The 17,875-nt window shown below is 42.2% G+C and overlaps 1 pseudogene; it reads right to left on the reverse strand.

Annotated features, from left to right (window-relative positions):
* Positions 1-3,710: 3,710 nt before the first annotated feature.
* LOC109881450 (VPS10 domain-containing receptor SorCS3-like) overlaps positions 3,711-17,875 on the reverse strand; it is a 51,488-nt pseudogene continuing 37,323 nt past the window's right edge.

The following is a 17,875-nucleotide window of genomic DNA, read 5'->3' on the forward strand; positions in this document are numbered from 1 at the left end:
GACATAGTAATTTTAAATATGACTATTATACATTTTATGCATAGAAATTATACCTATCCACTCCAGAAATAATTATGTCGGAGGAAACACCGTACACCTGGTGACCGTGTCACCATGCACGCACCTGGCCCACCACAGGAGTCACTAAAGCGCGGTCATCCCAGCCGTCCAAACCATCCCCTAACTCGGACGGCGCTGGGCCAATTATGCGTCGCCTCATGAGTCTCCCGGTTACCGCGGACACGGGTATTGAACTAGCATCTGTAGCAATGCAGTTTGTACTGCGATGCAGTGTCTTAAACCGGGGAGGCTCCATCCACAAACTAGTTAATGCTTATCAGTAGCCTTGCACAAATACTACTTAAATAGGACTCTTGAAGAATTACATTTAAATGTTTATTACATTTCTTGATCATAGAAACAATGAGAAAAACAATGAAATAATGAAATGTTAATTATATGAAGCAGCCCGTGTTATCACCTGCCAGAGAGTAGCCACAATTGGTCCGAGGCCCAAATAATACATTTGGGTCAGATAACTCACACCGGAATCGGCCCAAGCTCTATCCCCGCAGCCCAGCCGTAAGTAATACTGCTGAAGGTGGCCCAGACTCGGGCCACATGACGTCGGCCGAGTCTGACTCTCAGCAAAGTGACCCAACTCTCAGATGGAATCGGCCCAGATCCACTGTGCTAGCTGGGTGGTGTATTAAGTGAAAACCAGAACTTGAATTGAGGGGGTATAAGAGGGTATTATGGCTTTTGTTTTAAAAAAAGGCCTAACCCCTTGTTAGCTTGTTATTTTGGGGAAAACATTTATGGACCTGATTCTATAAAGTGATCTAAGGCCTTAGTCCACAATGCTTTATGCTAGAAACAAGCTCTGAAATGCCAGTTGAAGACTGGAAGTAACTCCAATGCATATGGGATATCTTTGGTTTGTCTGTATGATATTCAGAGACTGTGAATGAACCTTCTATAGCCGAGGAGACAAAAAAATGTACTTTGTAATGTGTGATTCTGTCACTATCAATTGACGTTTGACATTTCAACAGGTTATTAAACAACATAATAACTCTAAAGCAGTCAGGAGCAAGCCAGGTAGCCTAAGAAGGAACAAAAATGTATTGTTATAGTATTATTATTTCCAGGCTATAGTAAGAAATCAACTGTGAAACATTTGTGACGTGCAACAGGCTGGCAGGAGGACTCAGCATTTCAACAACACATCAACAACAGTACTTCAACAACATGCGTATACATTTCGTATTTAGCCTGTATAAAATTATTATGACATTTTTTTGTAGTTAGAATTAAATAAAAACACGAGTTTGGCCAGTCTTTGGTTTGAGGATCATGCTGTGAGCTATGCATGCCTAGTTTGTTCATTTGGTCTAGAGGATGCTCTTATGTTCCCATGCCCTAATAACTAATAACCCCCTCAATCTATTTTGCAACAATAATAAAATAGAAAATTATATTTTCCCAAATGAAAAAAAGTGCATATACTGTATACCTAAGTGATGATATAGGGCTGATGTGTTAAAAACTTCTTCGATATAGGGGGCAGCATTTTCACTTTGGGATAAATAGCGTGCCCAAATTCAACTTCCTGCTATCTATCCCCAGAATATAAGATATGCATAGTATTAGTAGATTTGGATAGAAAACACAGGTTTCTAAAACTGTTTGAATCATGTCTGTGAGTATAACAGAACGTATGTAGCAGGCCAAACCCAGAGGACAAACCATTCAGATTTTTTTTTGAGGTCACTGTCTATTCAATCAGGCTTTCATTGGGAAACCAGATTTCTGAGGGACTTGTTTGCAGTTCCTACCACTTCCACTGGATGTCACCAGTCTTTAGAAATTGGTTGAGGTTATTCCTTTGTGTAATGAAGAAGTACGGCCATCTTGAATGAATGTCACGTTATGTGTACTGTTTGAGACAGGCGCATGACTCGAAAAGTAGCGTCAGTTTGTCTTCCTGTATTGAACACAGTCCCGTCTTCAATTTGATCGATTATTAACGTTTAAAAATGTCTAATGTTGTATTACAAAAGTAGTTTGAAATGTTTTGACAAAGTTTACAGGTAACTTTTGAGATATTTTGTAGTCACGTTGAGCAGGTTGGAAGCTGTGTTTTTCTGGATCAAACACGCCAAATAAATTGACATTTTGGATATATATCGACGGAATTAATAGAACAAAAGGACCATTTGTGATGTTTATGGGACATATTGGAGTGCCAACAAAAGAAGCTCGTCAAAGGTAAGGCATGATTTATATTTTATTTCTGAGTTTTTTGTCACGCCTGCAGGGTTGAAATATGCTACTCTCTCTGTTTATTGTTGTGCTATCATCAGATAGTAGCATCTTATGCTTTCACCGAAAAGCCTTTTTGAAATCGGACATGTTGGCTGGATTCACAACGAGTGTAGCTTTAATTTGGTATCTTACATGTGTGATTTAATGAAAGTTTGATTTGTATAGTATTTTCTTTACATTTTGCGCTCTGCATTTGCCCTGGCTATTGGCCAAGTGGGACGCAAGCGCCCTGCCTATCCCAGAGAGGTTTTAACAAATGGAAAATTAATCGATGATCAGATATTTCAGTTGTAACTGGTTCTGTTGCACACATTTTTTACAATTGATAGGCAACTTTAGCATTGTTCCAAACGTAGACTATCCTCTTTTTTAACAATATCCTTGTATAGATTAATGCAGTGTTTTTATTACAATGGATATCTTTTCACCCCTACCCTTGTCCACAATGGTCTGTGAATCCACAACCTTCTGGCTACTTTGTCATTTAAAGCTTACAAAACGAAGAACAGTTTCTAAAACTGCTCTGTTCTGTCCGAGAAGTGAGGTTAAACAGACTTCATGTTTAAATTATTATTTTGTGGGTGGGAGGCACAGTAAAACTATATTTTTTCTGAAGGGAGGGCCATCCATTTTAATTTCAGAGAGGTCTGCTTTTCTCCAGGTATCGCTCATTATGAATAAAGTTTAGTCCCTAACTACCATGTAAATACATTGGTATTAGGTCATCGGGACACGTATTGATGAATCGGACTGACTTCCTTTTGAAGAGGTCTTAAAACCTGTTATGGCTGCAATCCCGATACCGGGATCGATATGACAACTACCAGTGAAAATAGAGGGTGGTAAAATTCAAACCACAGAAATCTCATAATTACAATTCCTAAAACATACGTGTCTTATATCATTTTAAATCTATTTTCGTTGTTAATCCCACCAAAGTGTCCGATTTCAAATAGTCTTTTCAGCGAAAGCACTACAAACGATTATGTTAGGTCTCCACCAAACCACAATAAGCACGGCCATTTTCCAGCAAAATATAGCCTTCACAAAAACCAGAAATAAAGATAGAATTAATCACTAACCTTGAATTATCTTCATCAGATGACACTCATAGGACTTCATGTTACACAATACATGCATGTTTTATTTGATAAAGTTCATATTTATATATAAAAAATCAGAGTTTACATTGGCGCGTTAGATTCACTAGTTCCAAAAACATCAAGTGATTTTGCATAGCCACATCATTCAACAGAAATACTCATCATAAATGTAGATGATAATATAGTTATACACATGGAATTATAGATATACCTCTCTTTTTTTAAAACTGGTCAGCGTTATATCGGACAAAAACTTCAAAAAGTGATATTACCGGTCGAAGAAACATTTCAAACTAAGTACAGAATCAATCATTAGGATGTTTTTAACAGATAGCTTCAATAAAGTTCCAACCGGAGTATTCCTTCTCGTCTTCGTGAGCCATGGAACGCATGTGACTACCATGAGGAAAAAGTGGGATCACAAAATGGCTTGCTTGATGGACAGCTGATATATTCTGCTTTCATTCACTCCCATAACAACAAAGACTAAGACCTCTCCTTTATACAGAAACCAGACGTTGTGCTCCTCCTCCAATTTGACAGCAGTTTGACAGCTCAGACTCAATGTTCCCTGTGGTAGAAATACAATAAAGCGTGAGATTTGAGCCACATCATGTTTGTCAGGTTCACCAACTGATCTATGCACCAGCGGACTTGTGCGTGTGTGTGAGGGCGAGTGATGAACTGGGCCGAAGCAGAGGGTTGTGTCAAGAGATACCCGAACACAAACTCACACACAAACATAGTCTGATGTGTCCTCAGTCTGCACTGGCCTACTTAAATAAACCCGGTGACTTTGCATCACCAAAACGTATGCGAGTAAGGACAACATCAGAAGTGCTATAGTGTGTCTCTGGACAGTTTCGGATAGGAGGAAGGACAATTGTTTTGGTAACAGAACAAATATTGTTTGAGGACAGAGATCAAGAAAGCAGATTCATAGGTATTTTTATTTATTGCTAAAATACAGTATTTTCCCACACAGTTGAAGATGAGTTGTTAATAGCAGGACTTGCATTTGACAGGGCAATCAAAAATCTGTAAATCGAATGTCACATGAATACATAATTGTATTCAACCTGTAGCCCACTCAGCGTACAGCGTGCAGCGTGATTGGATAATCATCATAATATTCACAATCAAATGGAATTTCAGCACTAACTGGAAATGATAGTGAGCTATTCTCCTTTTGTACCATTACCTAAATGGAATAGATGTCTTTCTATTCAGCCAAGTGAATTTCCACATACGTGGACAATAAGGTAATCTAATTTAATCTATCAAATGTTCATTCTGTATTCTCTCACCTGTGGCAACTATGATTCCCGGTGCTGAGGCCTTGGTTGATATGCTGCCTGACACATAGGGGTTTTCAGACGTCTGCAGTTGGAGACGGAGCAAACAGAAAGGCTGAGGGGTGAGAAATGACAGACAGTCCATTATATTTGACGAAGCCATTATACACTGGTCAATCAAATCCCCAATGTTACATAGAACACTACAGGGTTGATCTTTAAAGGTGCACAAAGCATATGCTTTTTATTTCAAGAGAAGGTCCTTAAGATAAGGAAAAGAAAAGCTGCTATGCTGTCTTCATCTCAGAAAGCCTGAAGATACATGGGCAATGGGATTTGACAGGGCAATCAAAAATCATCTGTAAATCGAATGTCACATGAATACATAATTGTATTCAACCTGTAGCCCACTCAGCGTACAGCCCCCACAATTGCCTCAGTAGGCTTTTAAGCAGTATGAACTCTTACTGCTAATCTCTCAAAGTTATAGTCATCCTTTACAGTCACGTCACGTGGGATAAAAGGAAAGATAGGGCACCTAAATGAATAACAACTGTAAATAGCAAGGAGTGTGTACACAATTTGTCTTTATAACATAGTTAAACTGTGATTACTTAAAGTAATTCCATTTCTGTTAAGATGAGTAAGCAAACTTCCTTGAGTCTCTGATGTAACACGACTGTATTTCATTTATGAATATAACTTGAAGGGAACTGAACACATATTCCTGGATTAAAATGAACTTTCAATGGAGATTATCTACTGAGTATGCTTATTTAATTTTTAATTTTAATTTATTTCTTGGACTAGGCTTAATCTGGGTCCGGGAAAGCCCCTCAGAGTTCAGGCAGTCTTAGATCATGATTGATTACCACAGCGATGAGCCTTCCCTGTTAGCTTCAGAATAACTCAAATGAAAACAGTGGGTGTTGTTGCCAGCCAGGCCTGTCGCCGGGGCCTGCAGGAACCTCCAATCACGGCCCTTGTTGTAGGTGATGTAGATCTTCACTTGGTTGTCTAGCCTCCTGTTAACGACCAGCATGCCTTTGATACCTGCTACCTAGGGAGAAATAGAGATGAAATCCTAAAACAGACACTAAAATTAGACAATCCAAGCACCAGAACAAATTATTGTTTTTTAATTCTATTTTTCAAGCACTAAACAGTACCCAAAATGCCCCCTGACAGACATAGCCATGGGAAGTAGGGGTGCTGAGGGTGCTATATATATACCGTATAAAAGAGAAAATTCGATTTTTTTCACAAATAAATCACAGACAGTTTCACCAACAAAGCACCCAGACACAATCACACCCCCTCCCTGTTTCACGGTGTGAACCACATGTGGAGATCATCTCCACATGTACCTATGCTGCATCTCACAAAGACACAACGGTTGGAACCAAAAACCTCAAATTTGGACTCATCAGACCAAATGATTTCCAACGGTCTAATGTCCATTGCTTGTGTTCCTTGGCCCAAGCAATGCTCCTCTTCTTATTGGACCATGAAGGCCTAATTTACACAGTCTCCTCCAAACAGGTGATGTTGAGATGTGTATGTTACTTGAACTCAGTGAAGTATATATTTGGGCTGTAATCCGAGGTGCAGTTAACTCTAATGAACTTATCATCTGCAGCAGAGGTCATTCTGGGTCTTCCTTTCCTGGAATGGTCCTCTTGAAAGCCAGTATCATCATAGCGCTTGATGGTTCTTTCAAAGTTCTTCAAATGTTCTGCATTGACTGACCTTGTCTTAAAGTAATGATGGACAGTTGTTTCTCTTTGCTTATTTGAGCTGTTCTCGCCATAATATGGCCTTGGTATTTTACTAAATAGGGCTATCTTCTGTATACCACCCCTAATTGATGGACTCAAATGCATTAACAAGGAAAGAAATTCCACAAATAAATGTAACAAATCATACCTGTTACTTGAAATGCATTCCAGGTGACTACCTCATGAAGCTGGTTGAGAGAATGCCAAGAGTGTGCAAAGCTGTCATCAAGGCAAAGGGTGGCTACTTTGAAGAATCTCAACTATAAATTGATTTGTGTCACATTCACTGTCTTCAAACTCCCTGTCATAAATGAGCCAAGGTGCAGCGTGCATGTAATTCCACATCTTTAATATAGTTAAAACTTCAACAAAAAACAGGTAAACAGAAAGTGAACGTGACGCAACGGTGGCGCACAAACACACACAGAAAATAAATAATTACACACAAACACAGGTGGGAAAAAGGCTGGCCGAGTATGATTCCCAATCAGAGACAACGATAGACAGCTGCCTCTGATTGGGAACCATACCCTGCCAACAAAGAAACAGACAAACTAGAATGCCCACCCAAATCACATCCTGACCTAACCAAATAGAGAAATAAAAAGGCTCTCTAAGGTCAGGGCGTGACAATTTGTTTAACACTTTTTGGTTACTACATGATTCCACATGTTTATATCATAGTTGTGATGTCTTCACTATTATTCCACAATGTAGAAAATAGTAAAAATAAAGAAAAACCCTTGAATGAGTAGGTGTGTCCAAACTTTTGACTGGTACTGTATGTGTGGCTGTCATCTAGTAATAGTACATATGGACCGACAGGTAACTGCCAAAATAAAGGAAACACCTGAGTAAATGAGGGTTCTAGTGGCTCTGTTATGGTTTTGGGTGATTTTTCCTGGAATGGAAAACTCAACCCCATTAGAAGGCAAGGTAAATGCCAATAAATACACAGCCATTCTGAGGGATAATCTTCAACCTATGGTGAAGCAGTTCAATCCTGATGGCAATGCTCCCATCCACAGGGCACGAGTGGTCACTGAATGGTTTGATGAGCATGAAAATTATGTAAACTGTATGCCATGGCCGTCTCAGTCACCAGATCTCAACGCAATTAAACATTTATGGGACATTCTGGAGCGGCCACCACCCTCAACAAAACACCAAATAATGGAATTTATTGTGGAATAATGGTGTCCCATCCCTCAAATAGAGTTCCACACACACTAGTAGAATCTATGCTAAGGCGCATTGAAGCTGTTCTGGCTCGTGGTGGCCCAGCGCGCTATTAAGACGCTTTGTGTTGGTGTTTTCTTATTTTGGCAGCTACCTTTATGCGTGCGTGTGGAAACATCTACGTAGGCAAAACAACAATGTCCAGTGCTCTAGTAATATTAAATATATAGACTGATGTATGCATGTGTATCCATCTATATAGACAAAGCAAACAACACAAAAACAGTAGCACTAGTATGATAAATGACCACTGAGAAACCAGACTTCCCTCAGTACGTGCACTTAGTCTCCCGCAGGAGAGCCTTTTAAAATAATTCAATATGCATTAATGAAGCTTTCTGCAATCTATTATTAATATGGATACACTGCTGAATAAGAAAATCAGAGGCTCCGAATAGGGGGGAAATGGGGGGAGGATTTAAGAGTGTTGGAAGAGAGCTAATACACACACACACACACACACACACACACAGACACACCGCTAAGCTAACAGAAAGGAGCATCATCATCATGACCATTACATTACCTAAATCATCTAGCTAACCCTCCCTCCCCTCCTCCCTCCCTCCTACCACTCACTCATTCAAAAGCTATTTATAGCTCTGAGTAACTAGGGAATCAGGTAGTTCATCATTGGGTTGTCATTGATTTGTAGGCCTACCACTCTGAGTATTAACTGTGTTAGGCAAGTTAGGATGTTCTGTAACATTCAGTGTTGAAGTTCATACCTCTGGGAGATGGATTGAATGAAAAACCTAACACCAAATGTCTAAGATTAGTTTTACAGACTGGGTGTCACCATCAATTTCAATACTAAGCCTGTTTTGTAAACCATTAACACACATGTTAGAAGGAGCAGCAGCAGTAGTAATAACATTGTTCATGACTTCTGACTCTGAAGATCAGACCCATATCTCACTCCTCTACCTCCCTCCATCACACCTGCCAGTGTCTTGGTGATAAACTGGAGATTCATTCTGAGAAAGAATGGAAAAAAGGACAGGGGACCATCTGCAATGATTGTTAATGTGATGACATAAGGAATAACAAGGCTATTACCAGTCTGTTGGTGTCGGTGGTAGGTGTCATCCCATGTGCACACACACACACACACTGTGAACACTTACCTCATACAGGTCCAGCATCTGGGTGGTCTTGACATTCTCCATGGCCAGGGTGTCGGAGAGGTACAGGTTGTGTGTGTCATTCTGGTTCCACTCTGGCACTGCAGCAATGATGTATCTTATGGGTTTGGGTTGTAAACAAGATGGGTCTCGTGTGCATATTGAATGTTTAACACTATAGCTGCCAATGTTCTCTACACAACATATAGTGTATTTTAACAGCTGCAATAGAAGAGTGAGACTACACACTATGAGACTACACACCATTGTGTAGTAATGCTACTAATTACTTCAAATCAAATGACATTTTATTATACATAGACAACAGGTGTAGACTTTACCGTGAAATGCTTACTTACGAGATCTTTCCCAACAAATCAGAGTTAAAAAGTATAACAAATGTACTAAATACTAAAAAGTACTCCATCTGAATAATTGATCTCCTGCATGTATATCCAGAGGCATGTGTTTATCACTGTAAAATGAATGTTGCTTACCTTAGGCAGAGAATATTTGGGCAGTTTGAGTTTGAGGAATGGATCCCTCTGCTAGGACAGATAGTAGCTGTCCTGCTGTAGTAACCTGGAACACATTGAGCTACGACACTGAGTATTCCCTTTGTCCATGCTGCACATCTGTGACTCATTGTTGTCAACATGAATTAACTTCTTGGATTAATCTAAAACCTTCAGAAATGTATCAATCATTACTCATCTTGCATCCTTCAAACAAGTGAACATGCATGACATTATTTATGATGTAAAGATATACACCGAGTGCACAAAACATAGGAATACCTTCCTTATATTGAGTTGCATCCCATTTGTCCCTCAGAATAGCCTCAATCCATCTACAATGTGTTGAAAGCATTCCACAGGGATGCTGGTCCATGCTGACTCCAATGCTTCCCACAGTTGTGTCAAATTGGATGTCCTTTGGGTGGCGAACCATTCTTGATACACACAGGAAACTGTTGAATGTGAAAAATCCAGCAGTGTTGCAGTTCTTGTCACACACAAACCGATGTGCCTGCAGGGTAGCCTAGTGGTTAGAGCATTGGACTAGTAACCGAAAGGTTGCATGTTCGAATCCCCGAGCTGACAAGGTACAAATCTGTCGTTCTGCCCCAGATCAGGCAGTTAACCCACTGTTCCTAGGCCGTCATTGAAAATAAGAATTTGTTCTTAACTGACTTGCCTAGTAAAATAATGGTTAAAAAAATAAAAATCTACTACCATGCAATGTTCAAAGGCACTTACAGTAAATGTTTTGTCAATGTCATGGAAAGAGCTCTTAAAATGGTTTGTATGCTCTGTGTATACTTCATCAGAGAGGAACATTGATGCATAAGGAATTTAAATGGCTATTTCCAGATGTTTCTATTGAGAAAATAACAATCAAATCTCCTGGCTAGCATACAGATGGCGTAGCAGTGCAGACTTGGTTTGTCGTCCTCTCGTTTACTTTTTGTATTTTTCATCTCTTTTCTATTTTTAAATTAAATATACCTTCCTGTAACCTGCCTCACTCAATGTGACACAGATCGACTATTTCTTTTAGACCTTATAGCCAGAACCTCCATCAGCAGCTAGCCATCAGAAGCTAACAAGCGAATTAGCTACTAGCTATTTAGTCATTGTTAGCCACTGCAAAGTGGCCTTTATCTTCTGCAGAGGCACCGAGTGACCCAGCCACGAAGCTATCCCTGAGCCAGGCACACCTCCCGGCCTACTCTGTGATCACCCGGCTACCCAACCGATGCCTCCCTGACACGGCTAGAATCCACTACTCCACCAGATACTTGCCGTAAGTGCGGCACCTTGGAAAGCGGATAATCACTGCTAGCAAGCTGCTAGCTAGCAGCTTCTGAATGGCTATAGTGGCTAACGCCCTTTCCCCCGGAGCTACCACCAGTTAGCCACGAGCCAGGAGCATCTCCCGGCAAACAATCAAAATGACTACAACTACAATACCTCTTTCGCCATTTGGCCTGCCCCTTTGTCGAGATGACGCCCTGCCGTACCAACACGACTGGTCCGCAGACGTAATTCCATCCGCTGTTCCCTCAACCGGCCATTGCCGGACGTCAGAGCAGATGCTTCTCCTTACCCCGGCCTGCTAACTTTAAACGCTGTGTCACCTGCGTGCTAGAGTAGTAACGACTACGCCACAGTTTCCCTGCTCCATCTATTGCTGTTCACTGGACCCTATGATCACTTGGCTACATAGCTGATGCCTGCTGGACTGTTCATTTATCACGGTACTCCATTTAGTTTATTTTATTTTGTTTATCTGTCGGCCCTAGCCCCGAACTCAGGCCCTGTGTGTGGTTAACCGACACTCTCTGCCCATTCATCACCATTTTACCTGTTGTTGTTGTCTTAGCTGATTAGCTGTTGCTGTCTTACCTGTTGTTGTCTTAGCTAGCTCTCTCAATCAACACCTGTGATTGCTTTATGCATTGCTTTATGTCTCTCTCAAAAGTCAATATGCCTTGTATACTGTTGTTTAGGACAGTTATGTTTTAGTTTACAGTGGAGCCCCTAGTCCCACTCTACATGCCTCAGATTCCTCCTTTGTCCCACCCCCCACACACGCGGTGACCTCACCCAGTATAACCAGCATGTCCAGAGATGCAACATCTCTCATCATCACTCAGTGCCTGGGCTTACCTCCACTGTACCCGCACCCCACCATACTCGTCTGCACATTATGCCCTGAATATATTCTACCATGCCCAGAAATCTGTTCCTATTTTTCTCTGTCCCCAATGCACCAGACAACCAGTTTAGCTAGCCATTAGCTGTACCCTTATCCTACTCCTCCTCTTTTCCCATGGTGATGTATAGGTTAACCCAGGCCCTGCGTGTCCCCAGGCACTCTCATTTGTTGACTTCTGTAATCAAAAAAGCCTTGGTTTCTTGCATGTTAACATCAGAAGCCTCCGCCCTAGGTTTGTTTTACTCACTGCTTTAACACACTCTGCCAACCCTGATGTCCTTGCCATGTCTGAATCCTGGTTTAGGAAGGCCACCAAAAATTCTGAGATTTCCATACCCAACTACAACATTTTCCATCAAGCTAGAAATGCCAAAGGGTGAGGAGTTGCAATCTACTGCAGAGATAGCTTGCAAAGTACTGTCATACTTTCCAGGTCTATGCCGAAACAGTTCGAGATTCTAATTTTAAAAATGAATCTCTCCAGAAATAAGTCTCTCACTGGTGGCGCCTGTTATAGACCCCCCTCAGTTCCCAGCTGTGCCCTGGACACCACATGTGAATTGATTGACAATCATCTTCAGAGTTCGTTCTGTTAAGTGACCTAAACTGGGATATGCTTATCACCCCGGCAGTCCTACAATCTAAGCTAGATGCCCTCAATCTCACACAAATGATCAAGGAACCCACCAGGTACAACCCTAAATCCGTAAACATGGGAACCATCATAGATATTATCCTGACCAACATGCCCTCCAAATACACCTCTGCTGTTTTCAAATCAGGATCTCAGCGATCACTGCCTCATTGCCTGCATCCGCTTTTGGTCCGGGTTCAAACGACCACCCCTCATCACTGTCAAACGCTCCCTAAAACACTTCTGCGAGCAGGCCTTTCTAATCGACCTGGCCCGGGTATCCTGGAAGGATATTGACCTTATCCCATCAGTAGAGGATGCCTGGTCATTCTTTAAAAAGTAATTTCTTCACCATCTTAAATAAGCCTGCCCCTTTCAAAAAATGTAGAACTAAGAACAGATATAGCCCTTGGTTCACTCCAGACCTGACTGCCATTGACCAGCACAAAAACATCCTGTGGCGGACTGCACAAGCATCAAATAGTCCCTGCGATATGCAACTGTTCAGGGAAGTCAGGAACCAATACACACAGTCAGTCAGTAAAGCAAAGGCTAGATTTTTCAAACAGAAATTTGAATCCTGTAGCTCTAACTACAAAAAGTTTTGGGACACTTTAAAGTCCATGGAGAACAAGAGCACCTCCTTTGATCTTATTTCAATTTTCTTATTGACTGTATGCTTGTTTATTCCAAGTGTAACTCTGTGTTATTGTTTGTGTCTGACTGCTTTGCTTTATCTTGGCCAGGTCGCAGATGTAAATGAGAACTTGTTCTCAACCAGCTTACTTGGTTAAATAAAGGTGAAATAAAATAAGAAATACAGCAGAAACTGCTCTTCTCACGTCGTCTCCTGTTGTCGACGACCTTTGTGGTTTTGAAGGTAGATGTGGGCAAATCAAATCAAATGTTATTTGTCACATGCGCGGAATACAACAGTGTAATGAACACGAGGGGAGACAGAGAACTGGTTTAAAGCGCAGGGTGCAGCCGGTGTTAATTGCAAAGGACCACAGGAGGAGGCAGGTAGCTGGGTCCAGGGGCTGGCAGAAGTTCATACACAGGTGGTCAAAAGGCAACAGTACAGGCAGGGAAAAGGCTAGTAACGCTGTCTGGGAGATCAGGCAATAGGTAGATAACAGGAAATCTGATAGGCTAAAGTACAGGCAGGGAATAGGCAAAAGGCGTCGTTAGTGAGGCAGGCAATAACTATCATACACCGGAGGAGTAAATCACGGGAAAACCAGAGCTCTGAAAGACGTGTGAAACAAAACAAACAATACCTCACAGTGATGGGGTGCAAAGAACTGAACTAAATAGTGTGATAATGACATACCTGTGTGAACAGGTTATTAGAATTCAGGTGATTGGTATCTGGAGAGTGAGCTGAGTTCAGGGCATCTAGGTGTTTGAGAGTGTGAGCTGGAAAGTGGGCTGGAAAGTGAGCTGCGTTCAGGGGGTGTGAGTTGGAAGCAGACGTTACAAACAGGTGTAGACCTTACAGTGAAATGCTTACTTAAAAGCCCTCAAAAAAAATAAGTGTTGAGCAACAATAAAATAACAGTAGCGAGGCTATATACAGGGGGTACCGGTACAAAGTCAATGTGCGTGGGCACAGGTTAATCCAGGTAATTGAGGTAATATGTACATGTTGGTCAAGGTAAAGTGACTATGCATAGATAATACACAGAGAGTAGTGGGGGGGGGGGGGCTCAATTTAAATAGTCTGGGTAGCCATTTGATTAGCTGTTCAGGAGTCTTATGGCTTGGGGGTAGAAGCTGTTAAGAACCTAGACTTGGCGCTCCGGTACAGCAGTTGCAGAGAGAACTATGAGAGTCTTTGGCAATTTTTAAGGCCTTCCTCTGACACCGCCTGGTAAAGAGGTCCTGGATGGCAGAAAGCTTGGCCCCAGTGATATACTTGGCCTCACGCACTACTCTCTGTAGTGCCTTGCGGTCTGAGGCCGAGCAGTTTCCATACCAGGTGGTGATGCAACAAGTCAGGGCGCTCTCAATGGTGCAGCTGTAGAACTTTTTGAGGATCTGAGGACCCATGCCAAATCTTTTCAGTCTCCTCAGCGTGGTAGATGTGTTGTTACCTACCCTTACCATCTGGGGGCTTCAGGAAGTCAAGGATCCAGATGTAGAGGGAGATATTTAGTCCCAGGGTCCTTAGCTTAGTGATGAGCTTTGAGGGCACTACCGTGTTGAACGCTGAGCTGTAGTTAATGAATAGCATTCCCACATAGGTGTTCCTTTTGTCTAGGTGGGAAAGGGCAGTGTGGAGTGCAATAGAGATTGCTTCATCTCTGGATCTGTTTGGGCGGTATGCAAATTGGGGTGGGTCTAAAGTTTCTGGAATAAGGGTGTTGATGTGAGCCATGACCAACCTTTCAAAGCACTTAATGGCTACAGACGTGAGTGCTACGGGTCAATAGTCATTTAGACAGGTTACATTGGTGTTTATGGGTACAGGGACTATGGTGTTTTGCTTGAAACATGTTGTTTAATACAGACTCGGTCAGGGACAAGTTGAACATTTCAGTGAAGACACTTGCCAGTTGGTCAGCACATGCTTGGAGTTTCACGTCCTGGTAATCCATCTGGCCCTGCGGCCTTGTGAATGTTGACCTGTTTAATGGTCTTACTCACATCGGCTACTGTCCGGAACAGCTGGTGCTCTCATGCATGCTTCAGTGATGCTTGCCTCGAAGAGCGCATAGTCAATTAGCCCGTCTGATAGGCCCGTGTCACTGGGCAGCTCACGGCTGTGCTTCCCTTTGTAGTCAGTAATAGTCTTCAAGCCAGTGTAGTAGGATTCAATCTTAGTCCTGTATTGATGCTTTGCCTGTTTGATGGTTCTTCAGAGGACATAGCGGGATTTCTTATAAGTGTCCGGGTTAGAGTCCCGCTCTTTGAAAGCGGCACCCTTTAGATCAGTGCGTACTTCCTGCTTTAGTTTTTGCTTGTAAGCAGGAATCAGGAGGATAGAGTTATGGTCAGATTGATCAAATGGAGGGTGAGGGTAAGCTTTGTACACGTCTCTGTGTGTGGAGTAAAGTTTTTCTTCTGGCTGCACATGTAACATGCTGGTAAAAAAAATAGGTAAAACTGATGTAAATTTCCATGCATTAAAGTCCCCGGCCACTAGGAGTGCCACCTCTGCTTATGGCCGTATACAGCTCGTTGAGTGCGGTCTTAGTGCCAGCATCGGTTTGCGGTGGTAAATAGACAGCTACGAAAACTAGAGATCAAAACTCTCTTGGTAAATATTGTGGTCTGCAGCTTATCATGATATACTCTACCTCAGGTGACGGCCTACTCCTTACCAAACCCTCCTCTAATCCGGATGACGCTGGGACAATTGTGCGCCGCCTAATGAGATTCCCGATCAAGGCCGGTTGTGATACAGCCCGGGATCCAACCAGGGTCTGTAGTGACACCTCTAGCACTGAGATGCAGTGCCTTAGACCGCTGCGCCACTCGGGAGCCTCTACTGATGGTACAGGTGGATTACCAACTCGCTGTCGGATCCTTACAAGGGACCCCGACCTAGGTCCCCGATATCTCTGTCTCTTCTTCAGCGAATGACGGGGATCAGGGCCCTGTTTGACTCGTTAAAGACATATTTGTCCAGTATGTAATTGCTGTCCTGATTTCCAGAAGCTCTTTTCGGTCATAAGAGACGGTGGCAGAAACATTATGTGCAAAATACGTTTCAAATAACCTGAAAAAAACCCACACAATAGCACAATTTGTTAGGAGCCCGTAAAACGGCAGCCATCTCCTCCGGCGCCATTACTTCTAACCATCTCATAGAAAATAATGAGGCTATTGATTTTTTTCTATCAAAATAAATCTTTAACTTTGTCAAGCAATGCTCAGTGACCTGTTTTAGGAAAGTCATCCTATATGATTCCAGCGACTCGGCAAGCAAACACTCGAGCTGTTAGCCTATATAGTCCAAACACCACGAGAAAGAAAGAAAGTGCTAGAAACCTGTAATTAGAGCACAGGCTTCGGAGGCTATCAGGACAGGAGAACATTTTTGGCCAACAAAAGTGCGATTGTCCTAGCGTCAGTATCATGATACTAGGCGAGAACCAAATGCAGACACAGGAGGCAGATGGTTGGAGTTTAAGATGTTTAATAAATCCAAAGGGAATAGGCAAGAGAATGGTCATGAACAGGCAAAAGGTCATCCAGGAGGTACAGAGTGGCAGGCAGGCTCGAGGTCAGGGCAGGCAGAATGGTCAGGCAGGCGGGTAAAGAGTCCAGAACAGGCAAGGGCCAAAACCGAGAGGACTAGAAAAAGGAGGAAAGGCAAAACGGGAAAAACTGCTGGTAGGCTTGGAAATACAAGACGAACTGGCACAGAGAGACAGGAAACACAGGGATAAATACACTGGGGAAAACAAGCGACACCTGGAGGGGGTGGAGACAATAACGAGGACAGGTGAAACAGATCAGGGTGTGAGAGTCAGCACTAAGGAGCCATTTATTTAATCCACTTACTCTTTCATAATTCCATTAATTGAGATTGTATCCACTAAACAAGTTGCTGGCTTTCTGGGTTGAAAGTGGGACAGGCGAAATAGGCTCAATATTATATGATAGAACCAATTAGGCTTCATAGTACACTTCTAAGTGCACTTCAATTGGAGAGGAGAGGGAAATAAATAACTTGGGAGGAAAGAGCATTGAGCACAGTGAGCACTCACCAGAAACAGTCCCACGTGCAACTGAGTTAAGTTCAAAACCGATGGAGAGTAACCACGGGCGGTTTTGAACTGAAACATGTTTCATTAACCATTTTCACAGAATCTGTCCAGCTGTGACGCAACATGAGAAAACATTATAGGTTTCCTGAATTGAAGATGCGGTTGGAGGTTTAGGTTGAGTGGTTGTGGGTTTAGTTAGGGAGATGTATGAGTGTGGTCAGACAAGGTTGAGGGATCTGGTAGACCGCAGATCTATATTTCAGACCATTATGCTGGCAGAATGAAGCCAATCATGTGTAGGGCCAGGAGTTTTTCTGAACATGTGACCTGACTATGAAGAAGTCTTGGCCCTGAGTAGGCTATAACTAAACTACATGCCAGATTTTTTTAAGGCATCATGTGTAGGGCTAGGCATTCATCCTGAACCCCTGACATAGGCTACTAGAGCCTAGAGTTTTCCTGGTGAAGCCACTTGCTCAAGAGAGAACTCTTGGCTCTAATGGAAACAAGGAGCTTTACTTGACCATGTGACCTGAGTTGGACAAACATGTGGGCCTAATTCATGTTCTAATAGAAATACATCCATATCTTTCCCCTTCAAATACTTCAAACAACTAGGTACAGTGCCTTGCGAAAGTATTCGGCCCCCTTGAACTTTGCGACCTTTTGCCACATTTCAGGCTTCAAACATAAACTTTAACGGACCTCTGAGACTATCACAGTGCAGGTGCATTTATACGGAGACTTGATTACACACAGGTGGATTGTATTTATCATCATTAGTCATTTAGGTCAACATTGGATCATTCAGAGATCCTCACTGAACTTCTGGAGAGAGTTTGCTGCACTGAAAGTAAAGGGGCTGAATAATTTTGCACGCCCAATTTTTCAGTTTTTGATTTGTTAAAAAAGTTTGAAATATCCAATAAATGTCG

This window comes from Oncorhynchus kisutch, linkage group LG20 (assembly GCF_002021735.2).
Source record: "Oncorhynchus kisutch isolate 150728-3 linkage group LG20, Okis_V2, whole genome shotgun sequence".
NCBI classification, from domain to species: domain Eukaryota; kingdom Metazoa; phylum Chordata; class Actinopteri; order Salmoniformes; family Salmonidae; genus Oncorhynchus; species Oncorhynchus kisutch.